General features: G+C 32.5%; 1 protein-coding gene and 1 long non-coding RNA gene across 5 annotated transcripts in view; both read right to left on the minus strand.

Annotated features, from left to right (window-relative positions):
• Positions 1-23051, minus strand: part of LOC126749572 (insulin-like peptide receptor) — a 434160-nt gene that overhangs the window by 330052 nt on the left and 81057 nt on the right. The window lies entirely within an intron of this gene.
• Positions 1855-4504, minus strand: LOC126750045 (uncharacterized). Its single transcript, XR_007665583.1, has 2 exons — positions 4119-4504; positions 1855-4055 (listed from the first exon to the last, which is right to left on the minus strand). It is a non-coding gene; the product is annotated as an uncharacterized LOC126750045 (long non-coding RNA).

A 23051-nucleotide genomic window follows, 5' to 3' on the forward strand; every position in this document is an offset into this window, starting at 1 on the left:
CCTTTAGTTGCGAGACAATATCAAAACCTGTTTTTGAGATTCCTCGCCGAGCTTGTGTTCCATTTATTTTACCGATATTTCTGTGGTATAACAAAACCCGATTAATAGTAATACGACTTTTTAACTCGTTAAGTAGCAGTTAAATATTGTTAGAATAATTGTCACTTTTATATAGTTAGTTAGACAGGGGTTTTAAACAAAGGGTCGCAGATTGTGAAGCAGTTTGTAATAGATCAAATGTAGATGGTGTAAATTTTCAATTAACTCAGCAAAGATAATTATGATGAAGGAATACAACTTTGCGAATCAATATACCAGTGAACCAAGGAAGACTAATGGATTAAAAATAGATGTACTGATAAATCAATTTTCTTCTAAAATGGAGAAGTAATTGTAGATATTGCACCATTTTTAGAAATAAAGCTTACTAAAATACTCGATAAACTCTTTATTATTATTATAAATATTTCTTGTAATTTGCGTCTATCTCCATGGATGTTAAATTTTCTGATCAAATTGAATAGCAAATTCTATAACTTATAAAATAATTGTATATTTTTAACAATATTTAAGAAAACGTTAAGTTTCTGAGAGTGGCAAGTTTGACACCAATATAAACCTTTAACCCCTAAAAGGACATGCCATTGCCTAATTGTGTTTAAATGAGAATGGGGACAATCACTTGATTGATCTACTCTTATATTTAAAACTATATATATATATTTATAATTATATATAACTTTGTTAGTGCAGCTGTGACATTTTGGCTATGCGAGTGTATCATTCATTGATGTGACGTCAATCGATGCACTTATAGCGAAAAATCTCAAAATAAATCTGCAAATATACGGGGGTATTTTAAAAATAGCAACTGACTTAAGTTATACGTTTTTATGCATAAAAAATCGCGTAGACCTAATGCGCTATTTCTAGAAAGTTCTCTTTCTAAGTAATTATCAAGTAACCTGTAATTGTCACATTTATTTATTGATATAATTTAATATTTTGAGCCAATATTAAAGTTTCCTCAAGTTTTTTGATATACAAGTTATGCGTGTATCCATATTGTAATGCCTGCTTCATACCTCTCAATTAAGAATTAAACTAAACTAAGAAATTAAGAATTTTAGTCCAATTCATACTTCTTCCTCTTAGTTTAATTTGACATAATTGATAGATGACAGATTACCCTGTCAAAGTTGACAAATGGCGCTCTGGTTGAAAATTATAACAGTTTTCTTTCTTTATTGTTTATCAATTTGGCTTGGCGTGGGTTTTGGTTTTCTAGTGTTTCCTTTTGTGTATTTTCTTACGTTTTAAAAAAAAAAATTAAACATGATTGATGATTGTACGCTAATTGATCTGGTAAGGGAAAATCCGCTTCTGTATTTCAAAAATCATAAAGATTTTAAAAATAAAGTGGCCAATGAGAATGTTATGAATGAGAAATTAGCTTTTTTAAAATATGTTACCTGTACGTAATATTTATTGCAGATAGTTTAGAGCCAAGTACCAGTAGAAACATAACTCCATATGTAGAAAGAAACAAAATTAAACAGGCCAGGAGAACAATTCCAACAAAAAGAAAAGCACAGGAGAATAAGGTTGAAATTTTGGGCTCAAATCACCCCCAAAGGCCTAACCTCAACTTTGGAGGTGATAAAAAAAATGGAAATATAAAAAATTAAAATGAACGATTAATTCTTATGTCAAAGATAATGTCTTTAATTGCAGAATGCGAAAGTGATAATGTAAGTTAGAACTTTTGATTAATTTTTTTAATCACATTTGTAGTTTGTACAGATTTTCTAGGATAAAATAAATAAACCATGGATGCACAAAAACAATTAAAAGTAATCTTTTATACACAACATATTTTATTATTATTTAAACTATTACAAATGCGGCACTTAAAATAAATTACATAAAATGTTCAGGTGCAGAACCTCTCATAACATAATCATATTGCCATGACAAAGATCCTTCAGGCGATAGAAAAAAATCTTTCAAGCTATCTCTATTATCTTTCGTCTTTTTTTTTTTGAATTATTAGCTCCCATTCTTCCAACTTTTCCAATTTGTTGCATTATTTCTCCACCTGCCCAAAGATATCTCACTATTTTCATTAAATATACAATTGGACAATATTTTCTCTCATAAATAGGTAAATCATCTTCAGATTTTTGGATATAATTGTGGAGAACAATGGTAGCCAACATTATATTTTCAGAATTGTCAATATGGATCTCCATTGGTTTGAGAAAAATTTTTTATCTTTGGACAAGAATACCTTTGGACACATTTTGCGCCGCCACTGAGCCCGAATCACTAAAGAGGGAGCCAGCTTAGCGTAGTCGGTTGGCTGCGCGCGCCTTGCCATTTCTTTTGTCGCCATGAACTGGACGGGCGAGCATCGTGCCTTCGTTATCGAAACATTTTTCAAAAGTAACGAATCTGTGATTACGACACAAATAAATTTTCGTACTCACTTCGCGCTTGATAGACATGATCCAGTTCCAGATCGCAAAACAATACTGTTGTGGGTTTCAAATTTTAGAGCTACAGGTTCAGCCTTAAGAAGAAAATCAACTGGTAGACCCAGAAGTGTTCGGATACCTGAAAACATTGCAGCTGTAAGAGAAGCAGTTGAACGATCTCCTAGACGTTCAGCTGTTAAACATGCCTCTGCTTTGCGTTTGTCAGATCGTTCTGTGAGAAAAATTTTGCACACCGATATGAAGTTCCACCCATACAAAATGATGATCGTGCAAGAACTTAGTGGACGGGACTGGGAAAATCGCCGAGAATGTTCCAATGATACTCTTCAAAACCTCCCACAAAATGCGCTTTTAATAACGAGTGACGAGGCTCATTTCCATTTGTCTGGCTGTGTGAACAAGCAGAATTTTCGCTACTGGGCACCAGAAAATCCGCGGCAGCTCCATGAAAGGCCACTTCACAGCCAACGTGTTACCGTTTGGTGTGCTGTTGGTTCTTTTGGTGTTTGGGGTCCCTATTTTTTTGAAGAAGGAGGGGTAACGGTTAGCAGTTACGGTGCTGATCGATATGTCGACACGCTACGTAATTTTTTGGAACCAAAACTTAGGGAACTTGAACATCCGGATGTGTGGTTTCAACAGGATGGGGCTACAGCTCATACGGCAAGAAGGACAATGGACCTGTTAAGGGAAATGTTTCCAGGACGCGTAATCTCGTTACGTGGAAACGTTGGGTGGCCTGCGCGTTCACCCAATCTTGCCCCATGCGACTTTTTCCTTTGGGGGTACCTGAAAGAGAAGGTTTTGCAACATCATCCCCGTACCATTGACGAATTGAAAGCAGCAATACGCCAAGAAATTACAGGAATATCGCCTCAAATTACTGCTCGACTAATGGAAACTTTCAGAAATCAGCTTCGAATGTGTGTCGAAAGAAATAGTCGCCACTTGGACTCTGTAATTTTCAAAACTTAATAAAAATAAAATATAAATAGCATTTACATTGGCGTTTTTATTAAAAATTAAAATGTGGGAGATCATTTTGCCGGACCCTGTATTATTATAAAGCGGAAATGCTGCATTCGCTACCATAAAATGGGGCAAATTGATGCTAGAATTGGATAATGTTTTTGACCCAGGTATATCTATTTTACCTTCCAACAAAAGACGACCAAACCCAGAATTTCTAAAAATAGCCCCATCAGGATTACTTCCTTCACCACCTACATCCACTACTACAAATTTGTAAAATGCATCGCAATTAACACCAAACTAAAATGATTTTTATAATTGTAATAGGTAGAATGGCTTGCAACTGGACATTTTATTGACACATGCTTGCCATCAACTGCACCCAAACAATTTGGAATGTTTCAGCGTCTCCAGAAACCAGTAGCAATTCTGCTCCAGTCTTCCTTTACTGGTATAGGCATAACAATGGGTTGAAGTGTTTCGTAAAGGACTTTAACAGTTTCTTTTATGATTGTTGACACAATAGAAAATCCAATGCGGTATCCAAAAGCCAACTCCTGCTAAGAACAACCTTCTGATAAATAACTAAAAGTTAAAATAAAAAGACAATTTCATAGTATATAATAAAATTAAATTTAAAACACTTACTGCAAAGTGATAATTAATCTTTCACTGGCTTCAATTGGGTTCTTGGTGGTTTTTTGTTTCTCTAGTTTGTGGCCAACCAATCTCAACAGATTTGTGAACATTTCCGGAGACATTCTGGTGTACTTGAAAAAATAATCTCTATCTTTTGTAGCCATTGCTTTAATCAGACTGAAATTCCCATCTGCTGGTCTATTTCGATTTATAGGACGTACACCAAATCTTCGAACACATCTTTTTTTTTTCTGTTTTTTCAAACTCAGTAAACCAATGGTCGAAATTACAATTACTGCGAGGGCTAATAATTCGTTTTGGCTTAGTTTCATTTTAATCATAAATTTTAACTTCACTTACAGTACTTGCAGGAAAATAAACAAAAAACCTAAACAAGTAAAATTTAAAGGTTAGCTGTTGTAGACATATGTCATACGACCAACGACGAACTTATACGAACTGATACGAAATTTATTCTTAGTTGAAAGTTGGTTATCTTCTTAATTTAGTTTAATTTGTTAGTTAAGTTTAATTGGAAGTATAAATTAACGTATTGGAAACATAAGATTTATCATTTTCAAGTCTTAGTTTAGTTTAATTCTTAATTGAGAGGTATGAAGCAGGCATGAATATTATTAATAATATAAATTGATTAAAATCCTTAATTCTCTATTCGGCATTGACAAAATTTTACGCCACATGCGTCATAAACAAAATTATTAATTAATTAATCTCTATAGTGGTTATTTCAGATAAAGATTATACTATTTTCACAAGCGCAAGCAAATTGTAATAAGCTAAACTTAATTATCACTTTAGAAACTAATAATTAGTCGCCATGTAGACACGGAGCTGTTTGTGTGCTGTTGCTGAAGTTTGGCCTGTTTATGTTTCTAGTAGGCACATTATATGGTATTATATATTTCTCGAATATATCGTAATCTAAAGATTTTTTAAAATTAATCAGCACAAAACCATTGATTTATTTAACGTTAGATAAATTGCCAATACCAACGGTACTGGTAGTCATCCAATATTTTCGCATTATAGAGAAGGCATTTTAATTAAGTTCTATTTTACGTCTGTTAGTAGTCACACTGTCTGATGATACAGGCTCAGCTATGTGTGCTTTGCTATCTAAGCAGATTAAATGCCTTGTGCCAAATATTGCTCCCTATATTCGAAGAACGCAACTTTTAATTATTGAGATTACTTGGCGCAATATATATTTTGCTCATCGGGCGTCCAGGACCCACCGGTAGCTTTGTGGATCCCAGCCTAGTACAGACATCTGCCATTTTGTTTCCAGCTTTACCTTTACCTTTACCTTTAGACATCCCTTATCACTTTTTTTAGAATATGTATGTACTCTAGTACCAGCTTGCAACTCGCCTTATTGCTCGTAATAGTCTTTGCTCTACTATCAAAGAATAATAAGATATATGTGTGGCGGTATCTGCCACTTAGCGCTGATTATATGTATTTTAACACCACGATAACTTCAGCTTAGAAAGCAGTGGCGTATTTCCTCAACGGATAAACTATGCTGGTCTTAGAAGGCTCTCCACAAAAATCTCTCCTCAAATCTCCCTTTCAGTTATACTTAGAATCTCTTTTTCATTGATCCCTTTCAAGGATGTGGTTCACAAAGTCTTTACTGTCTGCTATCGCGGGTCCTATATAATCAAGAGAATATTTCTGTGCAACCTACAACCAGATTTTTGTTTGGTAGTCTCGAAATTTAAGAAAAAAAGTCATATATACAGAAAAGGCTAGGAGTCTTAAGGTCCTAGTTGAAGCCATTCATTAAGAAGATGTATATGAATATCATACCGAGATGTTTTTTATATATTGTGTTTATTTTTCACCCTACTCGCCCTATATGACCTATTTATCATATTTGGAAGCCTCAGAGTATAATGTAATAATGTTAAAATTTTAATTCTAGGTGATTTTAGTATACCAAATTGCGATGGTACAATATGTGATAAAATCATTTTAATAAACTGTTTTCTTAGTTTCAATATCAGTCAGTGAGACATTTTATGCATACGCACAGAAATTTACATCTCATCATTAGTCTATACCAGTATCTCTCAATATGAACAGCACTTAAAGCATTTTCATCATTATCTTAATGCTAATGGTGATTTCCTTAACTTATATGTTCTAAGTGCGCTAATGGACTGGTCCAGTTTGAGAGCTTCTACTGACCGTCATATATATCTTACCCATTTCTATACAAATATTCACATCTATCTTAAAAATGGCATACCTATAAAATTACAAAAAATATTCTGAATAGTACTTCAATGGCCTTAAAAGAAAAATACAAACGAAAGAACTTTTCCTTTAAATAAATTCAAATATTTAAAAAAAAAGAAATCAAAACAAAATACAAAGTGAATATGTTAGTTATCAATTAGCTTTAAAACAATGCCAACCTTGATCCTTCCACCTTTTGGGCTTATATAGATATTAAAAAGAATTGCTCTAGAATTCCAAATCAATTTATTTATATTGATCAAACGAACATAGGTCAACTTAAAGTGGTCACTGCTTTTTCTTACGTCTTTGAAAGTGTTTTTGATCAGTCTAATAGTTCTTAAAGGTTTCTGCGAATCGGATTCTAATGATCGGTGTCAATTTAGTTTTCCTAAAATTACTGAGGTGTATGGCAAGGTATAACTGATGATTCCTTTTTATCTTTACTTAAAATTGGGCAAATTTCCAGAAAAAGTTGTTCCACTTCAAAAAAGGATAAAATGAATTTAGTAGCGAGTAATAGGCTTATTTGTTTGTGTAGCCCTATTGCTAAAATATTGGAACCTATCACGGAGTGGCCAGAACCACTTTTGACAATTTAATCTCAGATCATCAACATGGCTTCATGGAAGGCAGATTTACAGTCTCTAATCTACGCTTATTCACAAACCATGCAGCTCAGACTATGACAACAAGTTTCAAGTTAATGCTATAGTCCAAGAAATAGTCCTTCTTTTCTCAAAGCGATCTTAGGGATCACTTAACTAAATCGGGAGTTTATTTTTTCAGTTGCGGGGATTGTGATCATCACACCAGGGTATTTGAACACTTAAGCCTGTACAACAAACATAGGAACTCTGACTTCACGCAAACGAAATCAACTTTTGCAAATCATCTACTATCTGTGGGACATTCTGCTACTATACATGAGAATGTATATGCAAGAGAGTATTGCAAGAGTGTCCTAAGAGTTGAAAGTTGAACCTTCTGGAGAAATTAGAAATAGCAAAAACCAAGAAAGTTTAAGTATTCAACTGCGTTAACGACATTTTTGATTTTGAACCCCGCTTGATTTTTAACAATTTGACCGCCTTCAGATACTCCTTAAATAAAATAAAATAACTACATTACACCGGCTCGGTTTAGCGTAAAGCTGAACGCTATCTTCTTATGATACTGTGATTCGAGTTCGATTCCTAAACTCATCCAAGTCTTTTTTATTTTTTTCTTTGTTCTTACTTTTTTGATATTTGCTTTTAAACCTAACCTCATTTGTTTGTTTATATAATTTTTATACAGGGTGTCAATTTGAAAACTTCCCACCCCTATTATCTCGAAACGGGTTAGGTTTTTATAAAATCGCTAGGACACGTCGATTTTATTATCGAGGGGGAACAATTTTTATGCAGAAATCACTTCGCCTCTTTCAACCCCTACCCTCCAGAACCTCCCTCTCAAAAATCTTAAATGGCAATAGGGGTTGAGTGATACCTCATTTGAAAGAACTTTTTATTCTCTACATTTTGGCACCTTATTTTTTAAATTTGAGTGCTGCGTTGCCAAGTTAGGGTTATTTAAACATTGTTAAATTACTTATTATTAAACATTATTCCTGTAAGTGTTTTAAATACGTTGAAGCTATGATTTCTATTGGAACGTGTTTGACCATAAAGCGAACCGGTGCATTTCTCACTGAAAGTGTTTATCAATCCGACAAATTCTTTTGGTCATGAAAGATAAACATTTAATTTTTTTTCTTTTTTGTTTATATTCGTTTGCAATGGAATTCGTCTCAATACAGTTCGATGATATGATCCGAAATTTAAAATAGTATTTAGTGAACTTTCCTACCAGTCAATGTCACTAGATATTTAAATCAGTTAAAATTTATTTCGATAATTTGTGTGTTATTGTTAGTTACTATGGTATACACGCTTAGGCAAAGAATTGAAATGATTTTTATTTATGGCGAGCAAGGAAGATGCGCAAGAAGAACGGCAGAGGTTTTTAATAATAGAAATCCTAATTGTAATGTAAGTCACAGATACATTTTGGACGTAGTAGCTAAATTTAATGAAACGGGTTCAGTTGGAAACAAAAAAAGTCGGCGTGTTTTAAACGAAGATGCTCAAGTAGAGATTTTGGGAACATTCGTTGCAGAACCCACCAATTCTCTCCGTACAGTAGCACGTCTAACTGGAATGTCACATGAAACTGTACGACGAGCATTACAGTTACATAAATATCATCCGTACAAGATGCAAATTTTACAGGAACTTCATGAGGACGATTTTGATAGGAGAATAGAGTTTTGCGAAATTATGTCCAACTTAATAAACACTCGTGCAATTGTGGTAAGCAACATTTGCTTCAGTGATGAATGTACCTTTTTCCTAAACGGCCATGTGAATAGACAGAATTGTCGATACTGGAGTGAGGACAATCCCCACATTTTCAGAGAGGGTGCTACACAGCGGCCACAAAAAATTAATGTTTGGGCCGGTATTCTTGGAAATGCTGTTATAGGACCGTTGTTTATTGAAGAAAACTTAACTGGAGAGCTCTACTTACACCTACTTGAAGATGTAATTGATCCTTTGATAACAACTGAACTGGAAAATCAAGTTGGTATCATTTTGCAAGAAAACGAACTACACTTTCAGCAAGATGGAGCTACGCCGCATTATTTTCGGCCAGTGCGGGAGTGGTTGAATAACAGATTCCCTAACCAATGGATTGGTAGAAGGGGACCGATAGAATGGCCTGCTAGGTCACCAGACTTAACGCCGTTAGATTTTTTTTTATGGGGGCACATAAAATCGGTTGTTTACAAAACTCAGCCTGATGATATCGAAGATTTAAAAAGAAGAATTACAGAGGCAAGTAGGGCTATTCCAGAAGAGGTATTTCAGAATGTTCGGGAAGAATTTGAGAATAGACTTTATTTTTATTTGGAGAACAATGGAGAACACTTTGAACACCTCTTAAAGTAGATGTGTTAATAAAATAAATTTTAGGCGTGCTTTTGTAAAGACCATAATTGTAACGGCTATGCAAATGTTTAGTAAAAATAATATTAACCTAAATAACATGTTTCAATGTAATATTAACCTAAATAACATGTTTCAATGCAAATCATAGCTTTAACGTAATTAAAACACTTACAGGAATAATGTTTAATAATAAGTAATTTAACAATGTTTAAATAACCCTAACTTGGCAACGCAGCATTCAAATTTAAAAAATAAGGTGCCAATATGTAGAGAATAAAAAGTTCTTTCAAATGAGGTATCACTCAACCCCTATTGCCATTTAAGATTTTTGAGAGGGAGGTTCTGGGGGGTAGGGGGTTGAAAGAGGCGAAGTGATTTCTGCATAAAAATTGTTCCCCCTCGATAATAAAATCGACGTGTCCTAGCGATTTTATAAAAACCTAACCCGTTTCGAGATAATAGGGGTGGGAAGTTTTCAAATTGACACCCTGTATGTAGTAACTATAGTCTTCGTCCGATTTTACCAATTTTAACTTAATTTCTATCCTTGACTTGCATCATGTAATGTTGTTCTCTGCTTCGTCTTTCGTTATTTTTACGTTGTGTCTAGCCTCCCGGCACCGGTAGAAAATTCTATCCGAAATTCTATCCGAATAAATCCCGGTAAAATATAATAGCGGTATGATGACGTAATTGTCTACCGGTATTTACAATAATCCCGGTAGAAATTTTGACAGAAACATAACCTATAAATAATTCGTTAGTTTTATTTATGAGTACAGTGTTTAGATAAATTATGATAAATACTTTTATATAGGTTGATTTGTTGCATATTAAGTGGTGTAAAAGTGTGTAACGATGGTGTTTTTTGTGGGCGAGACCTTTAAAAGTTTTGAGGATGTAAACAGAGCTCTAAAGGAATATGAAAGTAAAACATTTTCAAAGTATTGGAAACAAGACGCGAAGCTTATTACTTCGTCAAGAATTAAAAAAACTATTAGACCAGAATTAAAATACTATGAGCTAAAGTACTGCTGCAAATTTGGAGGCCAAAAATTTCGAAAGGCAGGAAGTAATATAAAAGAGTTAAGAACTTTTAAAAAGGAGAATTCTTGTCCTGCAAGCATTGCTTTCCGAGTTTCCCAAAATGGCAAATGTTTAGAAGTCAAAGCAATTCAAAAAGAACACAATCACGAAACCAGCAAGGTATTATTTAATTTTTTGCTGCAGCAACGCAAGTTACCCCACCATAGCAGGGAAAAGGCAAAAGAATTATTATTATTAGATGCAAATCAAAAAAAAAAGTTAAGGAAAAATTGGAGAAAGATACCGGTTTAAAGCTAACTTAAAGAGATCTGTCTAACATAAAGCAAAGTTCCGCCAACAAAACACCCATAGATTTAGAGCAGTGCGTAAATATTTTAAGAAAATCATATAACTGTGAAGTCAGTATTTTAAAAGACGAAACTAACAGCTTGAAAGGTATGTTTATGCAAACCAAAAAAATGAATATGATTTTCGATACTTTTCCAGAGTTTTTAGGTCTTAACGGAACTTATAAGTTAATTAATATAGGTATTCCCTTGTTTTTAATTATATGTGAAGATGGAAATTGCCAAACCGAAGTAGTCGTATTTTGTTTACTTACGCAAGAAGACAAAGAAAGTTTTCAATGGTTTTTAAACTTAAAAATCCTAAATGGGTCGAAATAAAGTGTGTAATGACTGATAAAGACTTACTAGAACGAAAAATTGTTAAAGAGTGTTTTTCTGAAGCTAATGTTATTATTTGTATTTTCCACTCCATGCGCACATTTCAAAGGCAAATATCCTGCGAAAAAATGGTAATATCTTCTACGCAAAGAAACTTAAGTCTTGAAATTATTTAAAAGATGGTTTACGCCAAAACTATGGAGGAATTTGAAGGCTTGTACAAAACTATGTGCGGAAATGTTCCCAAAGTTGTTTTAGACTATTTAAATGCGAACTGGTACAGAATTAAAGATGAATGGTCGATGACAAAAAATTATTTTAACTGCAATTTCCTAAACACAACCACAACAGATTTTTGTACATGCAATTTTTCCACCGGAATGTTATTACCATGTAGACATATTTTTGCGCTAAGAAAACGATTGGGTCTTCCTGTGTTTGCTAAAGAAGTCGTAAATAAGCGGTGAACATTAGAATACTACAAAACAACGCAACGTCTTTTTATAAATCAAGACATTTTAAAATTTGATAGTAACAATGACAATTCGAAAGAAATGGAGCATGATATTAATATTAATACTCTACCAATTAATAAGCCTCAAACATATAGTCAGAAAAGAAGATAAGCCCTATTTGTCACAGATTCACTTGCTGATTTAATGGGACAATCTTGTGGTACTTTATTGGAAGATAGAATCGATACACTCAAAACTCTAGAATGTTATGGAAAGAAGGACATGAAGTAGTTTTAAAAATTAAAAATGAAGATACTAAGGACGACATTATTTTGCCTAGTAAGTAAAGGAAATTTTTCTGAGTAAGACCTTATTGGTCCTTTTTCATTATACATATTTATTTTTATATTATCATAATAATGTTGAATTTTAGCCTCAGGTGCAAAATCAAGTGTTCAAGACACGTTTAATATTAACGATATGGAAATAATATATTCTGGCGAAACTAATGTTAATGCTATAGAGGAAAACTATGATTTGGAACAGAATGATTTACATAAAAATTATGGTGAGCTTAAAATATTTTTATGTCTATTACACTTCACTATACCCCTTTTTCAAGTGAAGCCACTAATGAATTAAATAGTATGGCGTATACAGAAGGTAATTCAGTTTCTGAAGAGTTTGATGTTCAAACTAATGTTTTGACAGATACACCTAAAGGTAAATTCCAAGTTATCTTTTATTTATTATACAAAAAATCCGTAACAAATCATTTTTAGAAAATGAGATTATAATTTTACAAAATATCAAGCTTCCGAAAATCATTAAACGACGAGGTCGACCAAAGGGCGCGGACTTAACTGCCATTGGAATACCAAAGAAAAACAATCGTATAATTCCTTTTAATCGATTACATTTTTAAGAAAAACAGAAGAGAATTCTAAGCTGGGTGGTAGAAAAGAATCTTTCAGAAACAATTGACAGTACTGTGCTTATTGAAAAAACTTTTGTTAAGACCGACATAGAAAGAGTTCCTTATTCATTTCTAGATGAATATGTAGACATTAGTTTAATAAGGTAGGCAACCATGTCTTAAATATGGTTTCTATATAATATTACAAGTTTTTATTTTTATATTATAGAACGTTTTTTAAAGATGATGCATGGAATTTGGTCACAACGTTATGTAAGAAAAAATCCCAACGTCCTTTAATTTGCTCTGTATGTGGCTATGATATATCGTCTAAAGAAGAAAAATTACATAGTTTATGCCTACTTAAACGGCATATTAAATGTACTACAGTGAAAAAGAAGCCAAAAACTTGGTTTTGTGTCTTTTGTAAAAAACAATAATTTTTAAACTTTATCAAAATGTTTGTTTGTTATTTTTTTTTGTTGTTTAAAGAATAAATCATTTTATTTTTTGTAGCATCTGTTTCTGTACTCAAAAGTTTTTTAATAGAATTTAAAATTAAACTATACTGATTATAAAGAATATTATACAAATTTTGAAAATGATATTGAAATAGTGTCTAATTATTTTATAAAATCTAACGGGATTTATAGAAATACCGGCGAAATATTATTATGTCATCAATACATACCGGGATTTATGCGGACATCGGTACCGGGAGGCTAGCACAGCTTGATATAAATACCGATAAATTTTTACGTCATATACGTCATCATTTTACCGGGTTTATTCGGATACCGGTACCGGAAGGCTAGACACAGCGTTATTTTTATTAGTGAACACAGAAGGTAGGAAGTTACTAGCTTGTAATTTTAGTGTAAGTTATGTTTAATTGGTAAGTTTTTATAAAGCTTAATATTTCTGTTTCTATTTACAGTGAATCTGATGATGCTCTAGTATGGGCGAAACACGTGTAATCCTTTGACATTAATTTAAGATATTTGAGACCTGTGACTTAGAGTTTATTTCATTACTATTTAATATTATATTTACTGATTAGTAGAATTTTGACAGGGTTAGTCATAAGCTGCTACTGCAGAATTTAATAGGCTTTTCAAATAACTCACTAAATTTTATTCACTCATACCTTTCTAACAGGCAATGTTATGTAAGAGTGGTTGCACTTCTCTCAGATTCTGTTATAGCAGCAACCATTTTAACGACCCAGTGACTATTATTTGCTGATGATTTTAAAATAGACTGATGACTTTAGGATGATCTCCTGTAAACATAAAAGTTCAGAATGATTTAAACAATGTGGTGACTTGGTTTATAATAATAAAATTTCACTAAATATAAAATAGTGTTTTTCCATTACTTTTACACGTCTTCTGCATCCAATTAGTTATCTTTACTATATTGAAAATAATCAACTTGCAACTAGGGAGAAGTGTTTGGGTCTTGGGGCCACACCATACTTGAATCTAAGGTTTTATGTACACTATTTACATATACCTAAAAAGACTTTAAGGGTTCTAGATTTAATTGTCCGCAATACCCAAAACTGTAGACAAACTCCCATTCTTATAAAACTCTTTAATACTTTTCTGTAATACTAGAATATGGTGCTATAAATATGGTCCTCACAAACATAATGTTTTGGTAATAAAATAGAGTAGGTTCAGAATAAATTTTCTAGATTTTTTTATTTTAAACAAAATGGCAGATTTATTTAAGCTCGCTTGCAGGGAGACCAAGCAATCCAATAACAGGAAAGCATAAAATGTCTTCGTGAATTTAAGTACAAGTAGGCGCTTTGCTAATTGTTATACTTTCGCTAAACCTAACAAATATACCAAGAAATAAACCTAACCAGCTAGCTTACTTATTTATTAATATTTTTACAATCATTTAAATTTTATTACCTATAATTCCCATACTGATTCGATTTAATAATATATTGGTCTAATTTAATATTCAAAAACTATCCAGTCGGAGACGATGTGGTCAAGGGCACCAAACATGCTGTAACTTTATTATAGATCTTATCTTGTTTCATCTTCCAAAATTATATCTGAAACTGAAGTAGTAATGAAAATAGAATATTGTTTTACTATGAATAAGTTTAGTTGTGCACCTTTTAACCGTATTTTACATGATTGTTATAAGCTATTGGATTTAGATTTATTTGTTATTTCTGCAAGACACTTAAACAAATGGTTACAGGTAAGCTCATATGATAAACAAACTTCATCAATTGTATTTAGTATTATCTACTATGATTAGTGGTATCTATAATTTTTGTGCAATAAACGTATAATGTCTATAAGATCCTGTTTATTTTCTAAAGAATTGAAATATTTTTCTTAGTCATTAAGATGAAATTTATCGGTCTGACCGAAAAGAGGTCCAGGATATTTACAAAACTAAAGCTAGCTCAGCGGTACCGTAAGTAACCAAATACGGTTTATACTTAGCGTTTCCCCTCGGGAATTATTTTTATGGGTTTCAATAAAAGAGTGAGATAAATATTTGGTTTATAAAATTCATTTGAGTTTTGGTCACTAAAGAGTGAAGTTGTTTAATAAAAACAATAAAGGGTGTTGCGACGTGAAATAAGCTGTGTTGGTTTGGTGTAGTGTTTTACTACAAGAAAGGGTGAGTGTTATCGCAGAGTATGCTTATTTCTATCTTATTGATTACACCGATATTTTATCTTTTTAATTAAAAATGTGATTAATGATCGATTGTTGTTTGTCTTGCTTGTGTTGTTATGACGATTGTTTATTGTTTCTTGTTAAGATACTGAGCTGGTCTGGGACCATTGCACAGCTCGTTGTATTTAACAAGGCTTTGTATTTGGAGAGCACCTTCGCGTTTTGGTGTCCATTGCACCCCTCAGTACAAAGTGGTTAAATGTTGCTGAACATGAATTAAATGGTTATCGTAAAAGTAAAATCACTGAGCAAGTTTAAAACATATTAATTCATATTTTTCATATTAATGAGTTTTGCTTAATATTTTTATTATTAATTAATTTTACGGGAATAAGTGTGCTCAGGTTACTTTTATTATTTCAGGTCTACACGTCACCATCTCTACTTTGGAGTCCTCCAAGCGCCCAGTTGTTTTACAAGGTGTTTATTCTATTTTTATGATTTATTTTAATTATTTTGGACTATTTTGAATTTATTTAACGTATCAAAAATTATAAAATTATTTAAATGACGCTCACAGATTTTAATTATTATATGTCAGATGTAATATTTTAACCTAACCTAATATTCTAGTTTTGTTATTGTTAATGTTTATTTCTGCCCTATTTTAATTGTTTAGTATGTTTTACCTCGCCAAATATTTGTAAAGCATACGAAATAAATAAAATATTTTATATTAAGGTATGCGAAAGGCTAAATTCGACGTTTTAGGATAAGTAGATGCAGATGCTGTGGACCTCAAAAGACAGAATCAATTTCTTTACGAATTGAATATTGCTGATAAGTGCCACTGTTCTAAATTTTCTTAAATTTTGTTCAAAATAATTCTAAATACTCCCAACTATCTTTTTAATGTTTTTAACTTCCTCAAACAAATATATTTTTTTCCCCAATGGCATTGTTAATTGACAGAATTGTTTATACTGGTCATCAAAATCCTCAGAAATTAAACATTTAACTAGTATTTTTGGTGTTACTGGGAAATTTAAATGTAGGTAGGTTCTTCTTCTTCTTCCTCAAATACAATAGACTCGCGTCGTATTTCGACGGCCGCCCAATATTGTTGTTTATGGACCTACAGTTTAACGTGGGTTCCGAACCACAATGTTTTGTTTTTATAAGACAAACACCTTAGAACATTGAAAGACCTTTCAATGTTCTAAGACAAACATAAACAACTATGCCCATGCCGGGATTCGAACCCAAGACCACACGATTGCATCGTGAACGCTTTGCCCACGGTGCTACCGGGGTCGGCATGGAGGTACTTATTTATGCGTTTCGAAAAATATCGTCCACATTACTATAAACGATATTCGATCTTTCGACGAAGTTCCTCCCTATTATAAAGACTTAGTAAAATAGAGACTTGTAGATGGATTGGGAGAAGGGGTGCCATCGAATAACCCTCAAGATCACCCGATTTGTGTTGTCTTGATTTCTTTTTGTGCCATCTGCAATCATAAATTTATGCCACCCAGTCTGAATCATTAGAAGATTTATGGAATGCCGTCAGATTACACCCGATAATCTTCAACGTCAGAAAACACTTTGAAGTTGCTCTATTATTGTATGGAAGTGAACGGCGGCCAATTTCCGCAATTAATAAGAAATTTAATTTTATTTTACTGTACTAATCAATAAAATAAAATCACGTTTTTCGTATTAACTCATATTTAAAAACCGAAGTGCCATTTTGATAATATTGTATGCCCTTTTAAAAGATTTACTTATTACAATATACCTCTTTCCATTTAAAAAATAAGGATAAATGCCGCCCCCGCTAAGGGGTTATATTGATGGAATTTACAAGTAAATATGTCCCCTTAAAAGAGATCTGAGAATTTTTTTTTATTTTCTTATTCAAAGCTGTAAACCTTGTCTCACGAAAAACGGATCTTCTCATTCTGCTTTCAGCGCAAAACTAAAAAAAAATGGATTTTCGATATTGTGATTTATATTAGGGATAAGATAACTTTTTGAATTACTTCTTTTACGAGATAGCTTATCTACGATAGATAGGGGTATTTATCGATTTATAAAAGATAAGCTAACACAAAACATGCTTCTAAAAATTTTGATTATGTAAGAAACTGTTTTTATTATTAATTAATAAACTTAGAAAAAAACTTAAGTATTGTTTTTATTTAACGCTTTTTCAATTTTTTTCAGTACTACTAGTAAAGGCGATTAGTAATTTAAAGGATCAAACTGTTATTTATTAAAAAGACCAGAGAATAGTAGGTAGTACATATTTACATACGATGGATGTATAAAAACTGCGTAAATATTTGTATAATATTTTCGTTACTGCAGTTTTAAAAATATTTAATGACTATAGCACTTTTAAAATTATTAAAGGCAAGTAACGACTTTTTTTCTCCCCATTTAAAAAAAAAATAGTTTTTTTATAGAATAATTATTAAATAACGTGAAAGTTTCTATTTTTTTAAATTCTTGTACTACCGTATTATATTTTCTTTTACGCGGCTAATAAATAAAAATAATTTTTAATCCATTTATTAAATCATACAGCGATAGTAAATAGCTTGTTTTCTATACTGATAAAAGACACTTTTATTCTTTTACTTCCATCAGTATATACAAGAATTAATTAAGAATTAAAGTTTGTTTATCCTATAACTTTATTAAATACAATATAATGCAACATTAATTTGCTATAATGTTAAACTTTATAACAATGAAAGTCACTTCAAGTTTGAACTAGCATCACAGAAATAAATTTACACTAATTTAAACTCTAAAAACAAACGCCTTAAGATCAGATGGCATAACTACTAAAATGCTTAAGCTATGTAGCCCATATATTAAATATGTAATATTATATTTAGTAAAGAGCTGCATTGAATATAATACCGTTCCAGATATCTGGAAAATTGCAGAAACAACTTCTCCTCCTTCTAAAAAAGGCAGTGCAGAGAATTCCTTCGACCTTGCGCATAATTAGTATTGTTCCCACTATCTAAATTATTAGAAAAAATATTTGATAATAGAATCTTCAAATTTTTTGCTGAAAAAATATAATGCCCTCAATGCGGATTTTGTTAAGATTTAAGCGATTCGTAAAGATTAACGCAATAGCAACTAAAACTAACTACTAACTAGTAAACTAACTACGGCCTTTGAATTATGTGATTAAAGCCTATGACTTAATAAGCGTACTTTTATTATTGGACTTTTCCAAAGCATTGATATCCTTGATCACTGGCTCCTTTTTGCAAAGTTGAAGTTTTACGGTTTCGATGAAGATTCCGTTGAAATCGTAAAATCATAAAAATAATAAAATATCGTAAAATCATAAAAATCATCAATTGTAAATATTCTGTCTGAAACTCCTCAAGGTTGTATTCTGTCCTTATCCTTTTTATCATTTACTATTGATATTATAACATCTACAGAAACTTGTGAAGTCTTCATAATAAATCAGAAATACAGTAATAACCCCAAAGTAATATTAATAAGGATTTAAAAACCGTTAGCTCCCTACAGTTACCACAAAATTTATCATTAAATTCTGATGAAACCAAAAAATTTTGTATTGGTCTACGTAAAAGATACAATCTAATCACACATATAATCTACGTACAAACATACAATCCAAAGGGTACAGAATCTATGATACGACTCAAGAGTGCAAATGGTTTAATATGAAATGGCCTAGAACTCTTCACTTATCAACTTTTGTACATGGGCTTATATCAGCCCCCAATTCCTCTTCGCCAAAAAAAAATGTAAAATTAATTCTGTCTAAGAATCATATACATCAGTGTAAGCCAAAACAGTACATTCACTGTTCCGCCATATCACATTATCATGTTTCAAAGATCTTTCACGTACAACTCGATGAAACTCCTTATCAGATAAAATCAAAAAATATAATCTGCAAAACTTTAAATCAAAGATGCAAGAAATATTCCTTTCTAGACAAATTAGGTATTAATAACAACAAAGTTATACTGTTACGTGCAGCTGTTTGGATTCTGTGCATAAACTAATAATTGTTGTATTTATACATATACAGAGATAAGATATTTTTTTGGTTTTCATTTTCAATGATTGTTATTATGATAATCGTAACTTAATAATGATTTAGGTCAGATGACGAACATTTACAAGTTGAGTAAGGCGCAATTCACACAGAACGGACATATGGGGGTGGCGTGCGACTGGCGTGGTAGACGCATGTGCCACCGCATGTTCGCTTATGGGGCAATACAGATAGAAATGGCGTGGCACAGGCGTGATAAGTCACGCCTTTGCCACGTCACTTCGACGCCACGAGTGGCCTACACTAGTGGTAAATGCCATATACCAAACAGCGGTTTATATTGCTTCTTTTTGTCTATTTGGTAAAATGCGGGATGATTATTTATTTAATACAAGTTCTGTGAAGACATGCAAGAGTATGCAGTTCTATACGACCATAAATGGTCGGATTACTGCAATAGAACTGCACAGGATCAAGCATGGGAAAAAAATCAAATAAATTCAGTGAAAATGGTAAGTATGTACGTGTTTATTAACAAAAGATGTTTAAACTCCTATTTACATTAGAAATTATACTTGTTTCAGTAACCGAGTGTAAAGACCACGGAAAAAACATACGAGGAAGCTACTCAAAATATAAGGCCAAATTAAAAATAAAATCAGGACAAGGAACAAAACGAGTCAATAAATATTATTTGGCCCCACATCTCTCCTTTTTAGATCCTTTCTTGAAGTCTTGTAAGAGCAACGTGGATAAGAGTCACCACGCAGCTGAAACGGGGTCACAATGAGTCTAAAGACAACTCCTATGCTGATGTTCTCTCACCTTATAACATTCTATCAAGTCGTTTCTCTCGGTCACCTGTAACATCTTCCAGTGCGTCTATCGATGATCAACCGATAGCAATGAGAGCACCTAAAACACTACTACAGAATGAGCTCAACCAGCAAGCTTACCAGTACTTTGAAAAAAAGCAACAATTGTTGGAGATCCAAAACAGCACGAAAACGAATGCCACAATCGATCCTCCTGACCTAGACCCGGCGTTTTTAAGCCCATGAAGTCTGTTCAGAAGCGGCGTTTCAAAATTGGAATTTTGAATTTGGCCGAGCAAATAGTATCCTCAACCATTCTTGAAGCCTCTAATATCCCAATGGATAGTTCTCAATCTTGGATTAAGGATTCGGTAAATAGAAATCTAGATACAGTATCGCACAGGAGCACGGATGAATTTCATTTGAGTAAATTTATACAATACAATAATTAATATTAGGGTAATTATCGTTATTTTTTTTGTTATAGATTAAACAAAAATAGATTTACTTAAATATATTTTCTTCAACTTACCTCAGCGTTATTAACAAGCTTTCCTCTGAACTGACAAGTTCTCTTTAATTAGTAGGTTTCTTCTCCATACTAACCCTTACTAAACCCTTACTAGTATGTTATAAAAACATTGAACAGACATTCGACAGAAACTTTGAAAACATTCAGGGTACATATTGAGCTCCCGCATAACATTAAACGAACCACCAGTTTTTTTTTTATCTAACCACAAGGGATGTATTCAGTAAATCCTTTGCCTTTGAATGTTGTTTTCTAAATTTACAAGGTTCAACATATCTTGATCATCTTCGTCATCCGAAAGCATTGTAACTTTACTACACAGTTATGTACGTAACAAATAAATGACAATAATCACATTGAATCCCTTTCTATGTGAAATGTGCGCGCCACGTCCCGTCCGCTCCATTCCAGCTCCATGCCAGTCCCACGCCACCGCCATACGCCCGTTCTGTGTGAATTGCGCCTAAGAGTAGCCTATGGGTAGACTTCGCCTGGTGAATTTTACGAATTTGTTAAATTTTGTATTTATTCAATAAAGGCATTATATTAATTTGCTTTATATGGACGACACCTCTTTTCTCTTTATCTGCATGGCGCAGTTTTTATAAAGTCTTACGGTATGCCGTTATTTTAAAGTCTCATATCCCTACGGAAAACCAGTGCAGAACATTAGTTATCCTTTGTCTAGGATGTTGGATTATGAATTTTGACTGTAACTGCTGGATTTGTGTTTTTTTTTAAATTTATTCGAGACACTCAAGGCACTCAATAGCCGTAAAATATACTACCTATATCTCAGCTGAAAAAATATATTGCAATATGCCTGGAATATTTCTGGTAATGTTTAATAAATCTGTAGGAAATATTCAATTTTTTTAATGTGTAAGATTTTACAGTAGCATAAGATTTGAAATAGAGAATAATATAAATATTGTATATCCTAAACATAACTTTTTTTTCGGTATTGTGCCAAGAACATTTAAGGACAGCGTTATAACCGTTGTATAAGCACATGCCAAAGCACATTTTTGCTCTAATTTGCATTAGCCCTTAATTCGCATTAATGTCACGTGTAAACATACTAACTGTCTCTCTCCTGTGGGTAATGAAAATGGCGAAGCCAATTAAACCCGTCCATTTTTTAAGGTTAATGTTTGAACCATGACGGATGTCCAAGCTATTACGAAACTGCCAGTGTTGCAAATATAAAGAAATTTATGAGAGATAGTAAATGGCAAAGCAATAACGATGAGAGAAAAGCAAAACAACACTGCATGTCTCATCCCACCTGCAATGGCGCAGACTCACGTGACAACTGTGCCGGTGTTGCCGTTGTTACTGCATTATATTGAGAGATTATAATGAATCATATAATGAAGAAGTTAAAATCGTTGTCATGATATCACTTGACAAATTAGAAACTACAAAGGTAATAAAAAATAAAAATTAAACGTGAAGTACCGGGTGTTTCAAATTCGAGCCACATCATTGGGATTTCGGAAACGGTAAGAGATACAGGGTCGGTTAAATTGGAGCAAAGTTGCGTATTCTTATGCTTAACAAAATGCCGTTGTAAAATTTAAAAAATTCCGACTACGTACGAAGTTATTCGGAAAATACCGAAATTTTGGAAAATCGTTTTTATTTTTTTGTGAGGTTATTTGAAAACATATTTTAAAATAATTGACACTTTATTATTGTCACTTCTTCTCCTCAACCAGATGGCGTCGTCAAATTTAAAATCCGACGTTTCGTCTTTTGGCAACCATCATCAACTTTATTTTTTTAAATACGGCCCTGGAATTTTTTTTACTCATTTTAATTCCCCTTTTTATTCTTAGAGAAATGACATATCACATAGTTTAATTTTCCAATATTTTGTTGTCAAAAATTTACTTTTATTAAAAAAAAGTTAATACTGTCCTGTTGTTTAAAATAAAAAGTAATAATTTATCTTAACACTATCATTTATTGAATAAATCAATGTTTTTGACGAAATTTTTTAATTATTAACATGGTAAAAATAGTATAAATTTGATATATTATACTAAATTTTAACAATAACAATAGTAACAACTATAATTTATTACTAATTTGTATGTTGAACAACACAAACTAAAAATAATAGAACTTAATGCGAAAAAATGCAATATTTTAAGTTTAAAGTAAATATTCAAATAGTTGACCCTGCACCTCAATACATTTCTGTATCCTTCTACGTAAATTTCCAGACACTGCCCGCTGGATAGTCCTGGCTCGTATACCCCTTAATTCTGTCAATAAATTTGCACGTAAAATGTTTATATCATTTGGGGTGTTCTTAAATAGTCTGTTCTTTAAATAGCCCCAAAGAAAATAATCCAACGGGGAAAGATCGGGACTTCTAGCTGGCCAGCGCACCACCCCTTGATTTCCAATCCACTGATTAGGAAAATTATGATTTAAAAATCGTGTGACATTCCGTCAGCTAGTCCCGATTTTTCCCCGTTGGATTATTTTCTTTGCGGCTATTTAAAGAACAGACTATT

This window comes from Anthonomus grandis, chromosome 2 (assembly GCF_022605725.1).
Source record: "Anthonomus grandis grandis chromosome 2, icAntGran1.3, whole genome shotgun sequence".
NCBI lineage: Eukaryota > Metazoa > Arthropoda > Insecta > Coleoptera > Curculionidae > Anthonomus > Anthonomus grandis.